At 33.1% G+C, this 12,283-nt stretch overlaps 1 protein-coding gene across 50 annotated transcripts in view; it reads right to left on the reverse strand.

Annotated features, from left to right (window-relative positions):
• The window catches only part of LOC126716617 (putative disease resistance protein RGA3), a 55,633-nt gene that overhangs the window by 37,437 nt on the left and 5,913 nt on the right, over positions 1-12,283 (reverse strand). For 2 of the 50 annotated variants that reach the window (XM_050417528.1, XM_050417526.1), the window contains exons 4-20: positions 11,905-11,995; positions 11,705-11,813; positions 11,156-11,274; positions 10,853-11,017; positions 10,471-10,714; positions 9,092-10,196; positions 8,543-8,697; positions 7,960-8,064; positions 7,609-7,787; positions 6,385-6,450; positions 5,046-5,282; positions 4,583-4,801; positions 4,264-4,314; positions 3,669-3,736; positions 3,363-3,469; positions 2,964-3,212; positions 2,610-2,685 (exon numbers count right to left, since the gene is read on the reverse strand). The gene's annotated coding sequence lies outside the window, so the exon portion shown is untranslated. The other 48 variants (XM_050417484.1, XM_050417501.1, XM_050417512.1 and 45 more) reach the window with 48 other exon arrangements.

Consider the following 12,283-nt stretch of genomic DNA (forward strand, 5'->3'; position numbering starts at 1 on the left):
TTCTATCAATTGAAAATAATCATTAATTAGCAAACAAATAACTTTTTTAAGCTCAAACCAAATTTTTAAGCTCATACCCATCCCAAGATCAATCTGGTTTTTTTATTCCTCAATCCTCATCCACAAATTCTCAGAAAGGAGTACACTATACAGAATATCATAATAAATTTTCTGTGTGCTGGATGTAAGATCATTAATGCAATGTAGGTTATGTAGCATTATATTGAATTGAGGCCAGAGGAAAGGCAACAATATTTACCAAAATTCCAACTTGAGCAAGATCGACATAAATTAGCAATTCATTGACTATATTTAAAACTTATATAACCACATGGTAGAACGATGTTGAGCAATTTTATTGGAATAATGTAAAAATTCATAGTGATGATTACACATACAAAGAAGATCGGAGAATATATATATATATATATATCTCTATATATATTGTACCTTTTAGATAACTTTAAAAAAGCTAACAGAAAAGTACCTTAATTATGAGCAAAAAAAGAAAGAAAGAAAGAAAATAAAACAAAAACACAGACCTGCAATTTAAACATGATGATGAGGAGAATATAAAGGACATTAAAGGCACAATAGATGAAATTTGAGGTCAATCTCAAATCTTCATCACTATAAACCATTCTCCATGCTTGTAACTTCAAACACTCTCTGGCTACTAACAAAATGAGCTTCATCTGTGATCTGAATCATGAGTGACAACCATACCCAACAGATGATTAGCATAAAAATAACCCGGAAAATATAATCCTAATTCCTACGACAAAACAAAGCTACCAAAGACTTTATTCAAATGAGAAGCAGCAATAAGTATGGATTTGATAATCAAACAAACAAATGGAAGTTAAAAGGAAAAATATACCATATAATATATTTTGCGAGACATTGGGCCTGTTTGGTAGAGTGGTTCAAACTCACATTTTCAGTTTTTAAACAACATTACACATATTTCCACACACTTTTTCACTCACACGTATTTTAAAAACCAACAAACAACATTACTCAAACTCCTCTACCAAACAGGCCCAATATTATCTTCCTCACTTTCCTTTGTGAGTGGTGGTGTCAAGCTCGTCCTCATTTCCTTCCTCACTGAATCCTTAATGTTCCTGATGGGGTTTCCTCTTTGAGATTGATCTTATCTTCCTCATCCGTTGTAAATAATCTACCCATATGGTATATGTTAATCTGTTGGTCTAATGCTATTTGTAACAACTAGAGGACTTTGTCTATGATCCGAATTCATGAATGACAAACAAAAGAAGATTGTTTAGAGATATAATCATAGATTACACTAGGAGATGAGCTAGATATGAAATTGTCAATAATTTTAGGAGATTTAGCTGCAAAATCTTTTGACAGTACTCCAAATTTCCTACTGAGAAGAGTACTCTTTAACACAAGTTTCATGTGTATAGATTATAATTTTGTAGCAACTTCTTAATATCACATGGTCCAGTCCTTTCAAAGTCAGGGAACTTAAAAAACTCCAATTTTAGCTCCATAAAATAAAAACCAAATAAAATGGTAAATCAATTTACATTACCTCATAAACCAAAAAAGCTGCTCTTGAGCTATGTCTACTCCCATTAAGTAAAACTGATGAGATTCAAATGAAAAATTATCAAACATATACACTGGAGCAGTTTTCAAGGTTGAGGCAGCATTGAAAAGTTAAATCTTAATGTTTAACTAATGGCAACAAAGATCGTTTTAGTAGATTCCTCAATCCTGAATGCTGTAGACAGTTTCAAAGGTGCTACTAAAACCTCCTGTTCTCCCAATTATGGTGACAAAATAAATTTTCAGTCATTTGCATAACCATTCCCTCTTAAGCAAGCTCTGCTTACCTATATGGACCGTGGTTTTGAGTTCATACTGCAGTATAACCAGTTAAAGGAATGAGTACAAACAGATACCATAAAAACATTTTGAAAAGATTTGCAGGTAAGATTGTTTTGTAGCACTAAACATACACTAGTGCAACTTCTAGGATCACTACCTCCATAAAAATAAAAAAATAAAAAATAAAAAAAATAAAAAGAAAAAATAAAAAGATAACAGTGTTCATTGGCTATGGATTGTTTCGCATTACCCAATTTTCCTCTATAGATTCTGTAATAGCAAAAAATGAAAGCCAATTTCTATTTTCACTAAATTTTATTCTTTATTTAGAAAATATACAATGATTTAAGCCATAATTAATTACTTAGAAAATAATCAATATGAGATTACAGCCCTCCTCAGGAACTTTCTTTTCAATTGTTAGGAAGATATCAAGGTAAGCTAAAGTGCTTCTGAAAGCTAATTAGACAAATGCTAAGCAACTAATAATATTCAAGTCAGATATATTGCATTGATGTAACTAAGCAGATTCTCGGTTTATATAACATTTTCATTTTCGTTTTTAGCCGTAGGCCTAAAAAAATCAGACATACTCTTGATACGGTTTCCTACATCTTGAAGGAAATAAACCACACTGTGGAGGAAACTCCTTGAGTGAGACAGATGGAAATAAGAAAGAAAAGAAGTCACAACAAACCAATTAAAAATTCGATTCACTACGCTTTCAAAAAAATTTGATTCACTACCATGTATTTGTAATATCTTCATATCTCGTGGTGATTGCTTCCCCCACTTTGCACTCTTCCATGCCATGAAACTCTTCTGCCTCGTCAGAAAACGCACAAAATATAGACATGAGAACTTGATACAGAGCAAGTACATAACTCCATAACAATAAGATTAGATGAATTAAAAAAGGATTACGTGGTTTGAGCCATGGGTCTTCCCTATTTCTTCTTAACCTTGTTGAATGAAAAAAGGATTCAAGCATTCAAAACATTCCTAGACCCTTAAGTGTTGAAAATAAAAGTTATTGAACATGGATTAAAAGGTAAATGCAATGGCAGCTGAGGAAGAGAAAAAGAGGAATAAAAATCTACCTATAGGTGAATCAGAATTGAACTGCCAAGAGCAAACAAAAGTAAAATGGCTTCATTTCCTTCTTCTTCTTCTTCTTTCCTTGCACGTATTAGTGACTATTTCAGGTAGTTCCAGTTTTGAATGTCATTCCAAATTGGATGACTAACAATGATAGAAAGAAAAGCATGCATTTCTCATCTCATTCCCCTCCACTCCTGGTGCTAACATTACACTCTTCCCTCTCTTCCATGACACAATTTCTTCAATCACTAAGACAAGAAATCCACACACCTTTTTTTTTTTCATCAATCTCCTTATTGTATAACACTAAACCATAAGAATTAGCACACTAAATTCAAAACCTAAAACACAACATGGGAAATTACATAAGCTGAAAACTAGTAAATTACGTAGCTCACCATTCATCTGTCATCATATAATATGGATTACACACGATATGTTCCATGATGCACTTTGTTGCTTCCATTATGAAATGATACAGAACCTGCCTCTGTGGTCCTTTCTCCTATGTGCATCCATGTGGGAAAATTTGATTCATCACATTTAGCATGAGATTATGAAAGCATGAGATTTAGCATGAGATTATGAATTGGCCTCATCACATTTGAGGCCAAAAAGAATTAAACATTTAGCATGAGATTATGAAGAATGGACAAAATGATAAGGAAAGCACACAGATGATTAAGAAGAAAATATCGATATACCTCACAGTAGAGGAGTAAATGATCCAATTAACAGAGCCGAGGTATGTGTAGTTTCTTCTTCTTTCCTGCTGGTAATGAAATACTTTTTCATGTAATGATACGTTAGACTCTAAACCAAGAAATAGGCATATGATATTTCTTTATAACTTGATAAATAGCAATTACCTAACCCTATAACTTTCGAACATGATAATTAACAAATTTATTTTAAAGCCTTGAGGGCCCCTCTCTCTCTTCTTAAGACTAGTGTTACATAGATTTCATTTCATGCGTCTAACTTAGATTGACTACAAAAGAAAGCCAACATGTCAAGTTAAAATTTTAGTAACATTCATTCAGGTATTATTTTTTTCTTTTCTTTTCTTTTCAAATAGAGAATCTTCCACACATTCACACATTCTAGTAAAGCTGCATATAGTGGGCATACCAGATTGAACCATTCGTGTCAGTGTCTTTGTGAGTTTGGCCAAAATCTTAAATTTAATCTACCAAAGTTTTTATTATTATCTTTTTGAGGGAATTTTTGAGAGATGAGCAGGATAATTAATTGAAATTTTGGTTAAATAAAAGAAGATGATGAAGAAGAAGGTGTTACCCATGACTGGATCAGAATTGCAATGCCGAATCAAGCCGTAGCTAAACTTTGCTGACACATCCAAAAATCTGAACTTGTTAGCTAAATTTATGAACACCGAAAAGGGGGAATTTCTTGTCTTTTTTACATAGGATTGAACTGTTGGTGTCAGTGTGTTTGAGATTTTGGCCAGAATCTTATAAATGAAAAGAATTCAGTTACAAATTGTATTTCTTTTTTTTTAGGGGATTTTTGACAGATAAGTAGGATAATTAATTGATATTTAGTTCTAACAAAAAAAATAAGATGAAGTAGGAGAAGATGATTTTGAAGAAGTTACCCATGAATGGATTAGACTTGCATCACTGAAACAAGCCGAGAGTGAACTTTGGCCACACAGACAAATCATCTTTCACCATCGCCATCCAAAAATCTCTACTTGAAGCTAGAAACACAGAAATCATAGGTCCTCTTCTTCGGCGTGCTCTTATTCGTCATCCTCTTCTTCGTCATTTTCTTCTATGTCGTTGACATCTGACCATGGCCAGGTCCAAGGACTCTACATGCCCAAAAGAAAATAAGCAGACTTGCATTTTGAGTTCTTTCTTCAGCAATGGGTTGAGCTGGACTGGCCTGCCCCATTTTTACTTGGCCCTGGCCTCAATGAGTCGGGCCAAGTGGAACTTGATCAAGCTTAAAATGTTGATAAGGGATGCCAAAATAACCTCCCAAAAAAAAAAAAAAAAAAAACAAGCTAAGAGAATGTTTATTACATTAACACCTTGCCAATATACATCTCTCACCTGGTTAACAAAAAAATAAAAGAAAAGGTAGTGTCCTTCAAAAGGAATTGTGGTAACCAAGGGTATATGTATATGGCTTTCCAACTTAGTTTCCTTTCTTCATCTTTGCTACACTAATAATATTAGCGTGCCCAACCTTCTTCCTCATAGTAGCAGCCAAACTTACAGCATCAACTCCATCACCAGTCACCACCACTTTATCTTTCTCTGCTCCTTCTAATGCCACAGTGTACACACCTGCAAAGGAAAAATATATAATTTAAGTTTAGACTTAAACATATTTTATATATAATTTTTTAGTACGTGATCTGACACAATTGAGAATATACTTTAAGATGTTTCCACATCTTAGAAAACTTGATTGACAAAGAAGTTTCAACATCAACAAAATATGGTGACGAAAAATGGCAAAACTTTGTACAAATTGCAAATCAAAGTCATATAGATATAAGAATATGGTAAAAATTGCATAACTATGTGTCAATTTCATAGTTATGAAACACATGATGAGCTTTATGACATTGTGGCTTCAACCTTAATCAACAATCTTGATGGATACCATTTTCATATCTACTTTGGTTTCCCTTTTCCATATTCAATCCTCTTAACAAATTCCTAAGATTTATACTAAACCTTTTTAGTAAAGATCCATTTCATTGCCTTATCAACAAGTTCAGCATTACTTATATAAACAGTCCACCTTGAGGAGTATTAGAGACAATTAGGAGGTATTAGAAATTCAAGTATGAAAATCTTCTCCCACACTTGTAGCCTAAAGTCTAGTATGTTGGCTGTAAATTTGGGATTTAACTGTCAATATTCTAAAGTCCATTATAAGAAAATCTATATATTCAGATCAATCTAAATATTTTTGTACAAAGGAAACAATTAGAGAAACTCTTTGTTATTAATCTTTTCTTGTACAGTACACAACAGTGTCAAGAGATTTGGGAAAACCCAGAGCAACAAATTTTCAATTGATTTGAGAAATTCAGGAGCTTTGATCATGTTCTACACCACTGATGATGAATAAAAAAAAAAAAAAAAAAAAAAAGGTAACACGTGTATGCAGATTTACAATACAATACTTCACACGCTACAATGCAATGGAATCTTCTCTATGGCTCTATATGAAGTCCTCAAATATCAAATGGATAATCACAATTACAAATCAAATTTCAGGGAATCAATCCTTCATGAACAAAGCTAACAAGACCAATATCACTTGAATTTTTCCTGCACTAGCCATTTAGGCTTTGATTATTTGATTACAGGTCCACACAAAAGCAAAACGCACATGAACAACTTAAACATACAAACAACTTGCTTCTAAAGCCACCTTATTTCTTTGACTTTCAGCAAACTGGCCACTTCAAGATTGTTACGACTACAGCACGTCTTCCAGCTGCAATATATATACTCTTAGTGATCAAAAAATTGAAATTTAAAAGAGGTATCTGAAGATACAAATAAATTCTGCCTCTTAACACGATCAATTTACGTACTTTTCAAATCACGTCCCTGTAATGACAAACTTGATCACCAGTCATTCACATTCAAACAGAAAAAAGATAGGGAAAGAAGAATTTACAAATATACATAAAGCCAGTTGCCTCATATGTCATATATCACTACTTGACATTGTTTCTTCTTGACATCCATGACATGTTACATTTACATTCTTGGTTGGAGCCTGATTTCAAAGCATTGGTGTATTCAAATTGAGTATAAAGCTTAGTAAACAAGGACAGAGCTTCAGGGAGGGGAGAAAGGGAGCTTTGTTTCTCTGCCATATAGAGATTTGCCATTCTGCCTATGGAGCTTTCTCAATTAGCTATCTTGCACCCCAGAACGTAAGACATGGATATTTAGGTGCATCGTTGCTTAACAAATTTGACCAGTATAAACTACACTACTCCAATAGGTTTAGACTGCACAAGTTTTACAAACAAGGTTGTTGCTTCAGGACGAAGGGGACAAAATACCAATATGTATATTATGATCAAATCTTGGGAAATAAAAAAATTCAACAAAATTTATTACCACAAATCTAAAGGAATTTTTTTATTTTGACATCAAAATGATTCTATCAATTGAAAATAATCAGCAAACAATTAAAGTATTAAGCTCAAACCCATCCCAAGATCAATTTGGTGTTTTGATTCCTCCCCCACAAGTTCTAGCAAATTCTCAAAAATGAGTACACTATACTGAATATCATCGTAAATTTTCCTGTGTGCCCGATGTAAGACCATTATTGCAATGTAGCATTATATTGAATTGAGGCCACAGGCAAAGCAACAACATTTACCAAAATTCCAAACTGAGCAAGATTGAGATAAATTAGCAACTTGTTCACTATATTTAAAACATAAATAACCACATGGTGGAATGATGTCAAGTAATTTTATTGGAATAATATAAAAATTCATAATGATGATTACACACACAAAGAATTTATATATATATATATATATATATATATAACTTTAAAAAAAGCTAACAGCAAAGCACCTCAGTTATGAGAAGGAAAAAAAAAAAAAAAAAGAATAAAAATGCAGACCTGCAATTTAAACCTGATGATGAGGAGAACACAGAGGACGAGGGCACAAAAGATGAAATTTGAGGTCAATGTCAAATCTTCATCACTATAAAACTCAACACTGTAGTGCACAACACCAATCTCCATGCTTGTAACTTCAACACTCTCTGGCCACTAGCAAAATGAGCTTCATCTGTGATCTGATTCATGAGTGACAACCATACCCAACAGATTAATGTAGAGAAAGATATAAGAAACTAGATAGTAGCATGCCAGATAGAGAACCTAAAAAGACAGCAGAGGAATAATGAAGGACAAATTCGAGAAAATTTGTTTGTTGGCAATATTAGTATGTAAAAAGGAAAAACTTACTTCCCTTGGCAGTTCAAAATCCATGCTCGCATCCCCAAGTGCTCACCAAACATCCTTTCTCTGTCCTCAGAGGTCTATTGTAAAGCAAGGAATGTTTTCTAGTGGCTGGGATTTAGAGATTATTCAGGGTAGCAAGCATCATTATTAGTGATTAGTATAATAATACTTTTAATCACAATGGACATCAATGATAATGATCTAAAGTGAATATATGGTAGTCTAACCTCAACTTCAAAGGGCTATAACATTTTAAGAGGAATTTCAAAGATTATGCATTATACAAGGGATGAGCACCACGAGCTATACACAAGCAATCAAAAGACTAGTAAAAGAAAAAGGTGACCAATAGGGGACAGACTATATCCAGCAGCAGAATGCTAATTCCTACAGTAAACTTTACTACTATGCCTTGCAACTTATTTAACTCATAAGCAAGATGAGAAGCACAAAATTAAACCAGAAAATATAATCCTAATTCCTACAACAAAACAGAGCTACCAAAGACTTTATTGAAATGAGGAGCAGCAATGAGTAAGGATTTGACAATCAAACAAACAAATGGGAGTTAAAAGGAAAAATATACCATATAATATATTTTGTGAGGCATTATCTTCATCACTTTCCTTTGCGAGTGGTTTCAAGCTTGTGCTCATTTCCTTCCTCAATTGAATCCTTCATATTGCTGATGGTGTTTCCACTTTGAGATTGATCTTATCTTCTTCATCCATTGTAAATAATCTGTTCATATGGCATATGTCAATCTGCTGGTCTAATACTATTTGTAACAACCAGATGACTTTGTCTCTGATCTGAATTCTTGAATGACAAACAGAAGAAGATTGTTTTCAGATTTAATAATAGATTACACTAGGAGAAAAGCTAGATATGACATTGTCAATGATTTTAGGAGGTCTAGCCGCAAAAGCTTTTGAGGGTACTCCAAAGTTCCTACCGAGAAGAGTGCTCTTTTTAACGCAAGTTTCAAATGTATAGATTATACTTTGGTAGCAACTTCTTAATATCACACGGTCCAGTCCTTTCAAAATAAGGGAACTTAAAAAAATCCAATTTTAACTCCATAAAAAAAAAAAAAAAAAAAAACACCAATAAAATGGTAATAAATTTACATTACCTCATAAATAACAAAAGCCGCTCCTGAGCTATGTCTACTCCCATTAAGTAAAACTGATGAGATTCAAATGAAAAATTATGAAACAGATATAATGGAGCAGTTTGCAAGGTTGAGGCAGCAATGAAAAGTTAAATCTTAAATTTACTAATGGCAAGGAAGATCTTTTTAGTACATTCCTCGATCCTGAATGCTGTAGACAGTTTCAAAGATGCCACTAAAACCTCACGTTCTCCCAATTATGGTGCCATAAAATAAAATTTCATTCATTTGCATAACCATTCCCTCTTAAGCAAGCTGTGCTTACCTATATGGACCATGGTTTTGAGTTCAACCCGCAATATAACCGGTTAGCGGAATGAGAGTACAAACAGATACCATAAAACCATTTTGAAAAGATTTGCAGGTAAGATTGTTTTGTAGCACTAAACATACACTAGTGCAACTTCTAGGATCACTACCTCCAAAAAAAAAAAAAAAAAAAGCTAACAATGTTCATTGGCTATGGATTGTTTTGCATTACCCAATTTTCCTCTATAGATTCTGTAATAGCAAAAAATGAAAGCCAATTTCTATTTTCATTAAATTTTATTCTTTATTTAGAAAATATACAATGCCTTAAGCCATAATTAATTACTTAGAATATAATCAATATGAGATTACAGCCCTCCTTTAAGGAACTTTATTTTCAATTGTTAGGAAGATATCAAGGTAAGTTTAAAGTGCTTCTGAAGGCTAATTAGATAAATGCTAAACTAATAATATTCAAGTCAGATACATTGCATTGATGTAACTAAGCAGATTCTCGGTTTATGCAATATCTTCATTTTAGCTTCTAGTCGTAGGCCTAAAAAAATTAGACATACCCTTGATACGGTTTCCTACATCTTGAAGGAAATAAACCACACTGTGGAGGAAACTCTTGGAGTCAGACAGATGGAAATAAGAAAGCAAAGAAGTCAAAACAAACCAATTAAAAATTTGATTCACTACCAAGAATGGTGTTCTGTGATCGTTACTTGATCCAATGTGTTTGTAATATCTTCATATCTCATGGTAATTGCTTCCCCCACTTTGCACTCTTCCATGCCATGAAACTCTTCTGCCTCTAAGTCAGAAAACGTGCAAAATACAGACATGAGAACTTGATACAAAGCAAGTACATAACTATATAACAATAAGATTAAATGAATTAAAAAAGGATCATGTGGTTTGAGCCATGGGTCTTCCCTATTTCTTCTTAAACTTGTTGAATGAAAAAAGGATTCAAGCATTCAAAACATTCCTAGACCATTAAGGGTTGAAAATAAAGGTTATTGAACATGGATTAAAAGGTAAACGCAATGGCATCTGAGGAAGAAAAAAGAGGAATATAAATCTACCTATAGGTGAATCAGAATTGAACTGCCAAGAGCAAACAAAAGTAAAATGGCTTCATTTTGTTCTTCTTCTTTCCTTGCACATATTGGTGACTAATTCAGGTAGTTACAGTTTTGAATGTCATTCCAAATTGGATGACTAACAATTATAGAAAGAAAAGCAGGCATTTCTCATCTCATTCCGCTCCACTCCTGGTGCTAACATTCCACTCTTCCCTCTCTTCCATGACACAAATCTCTTCAATCACTACGACAAGAAATCCACACACCTTTGTTTTCATCAATCTCCTCAATGTATAACACTAAACCATGAAAATTAGCAAACTAAATTCAAAACCTAAAACATAACGTAGGAAATTACATAAGCTGAAAACTGGTCAATTACCTATCTCACCATTCATCTGTCACCATATAATATGGATTACACATGATATGTTCCATGATGCACTTCGCTGCTTCCATTATGAAATGATAGAGAACCTGCTTCTGTGGTCCTTTCTCAAATGTACATCCATGTGGGAAAATTTGATTCATCACAAAATGTACAAGCCTAGACATTAGAATCAAATGTTTGGTTTATTTGAGGCCAAAAAGAATTAAATATTTAGCATGAGATTATCAAGGATGGACAAAATGATAAGGAAAAATAGATAGATTATTAAGAAGAAAGTATCAAGATATATCTCACAGTGGAGGAGTAAATGATCCAACTAACAAAGCCAAGGTATATGTAGTTTCTTCTTCTTTCTTGCTGGTAACAGGCCTCCGGTACTTCACACTTTTTCATGTAACGAAATGCTTCAAACTCTAAAACAAGAAACAAGCATATGATATTTCTTTATAACTTGATAAATAGCAATTACCTAACCCTATAACTTTTGTACTTGATAAATAACAAAAATATTTTAAAGCCTTGACTACCCCTCTCTTCCTTCTTAAGACTAGCATTAGATAAATTTCTTTTGATTTGTCGCCAACTTAGATTGACTACAAAAGAAAGCCAACATGTCAAGTTAAAATTTGAGTAACATTCATTAGGTATTATTTTTTTCTTTTCTTTTCAAATAGAGAATCTTCCACACCAGATTGAACCATTCTTGTTAGTGTCTTTGTGAGTTTGGCCAGAATCTTAAATTAATCTACCAAAGTCGTAATTATTATGTTTTTGAGGGATGAGTAGGATAATTAATTGAAATTTGGGTGAAACAAAGGAAGATGACGAAGAAGAAGGTGTTACCCATGACTAAATCAGAGATGATACTGAACTTTTCGGACACACGCTCAAACGCAAATAATTTTCACCATCACCATCCAAAAATCCAAACTTGTAGTAAACTTTATGAACCCTGAAAAGGGAGAATTTCTTGTCTTATATATATATTTTTTTAAAATCTATAAATCTATATCATAATATTTTGTTTGCAATTGATTACTTACTTGGAAATTGAATAAACTCACAACAACGATGATTTTGAAGAGACCAGCACCTTTCAACCAGTGACACATTGGGGAACTAGAAAACTGCAACCTAAATATGCATTGTATAGGATCAGTAAATAATGTTAAACAAATGGTACCACATCAGCACTTCCAAATGAACATTTAACAAGCAGAGGAAATTAACAAACATGATGTAAATGATCATTCCAATATCTTGATCATCAATTCTATTCAAACTATAGTGAATATTTTGAACTATTCTATACTCAAATCCATGGACAGTAGGCCAAAAACTAGAGCTTGAAGCTTACTAGTGGAAAACATAAATTGGTATTTAGGACACAAGACAGTAATGCTTCAAAATTTAAATGAGCTA

This window comes from Quercus robur, chromosome 3 (genome assembly GCF_932294415.1).
Source record: "Quercus robur chromosome 3, dhQueRobu3.1, whole genome shotgun sequence".
NCBI lineage: Eukaryota > Viridiplantae > Streptophyta > Magnoliopsida > Fagales > Fagaceae > Quercus > Quercus robur.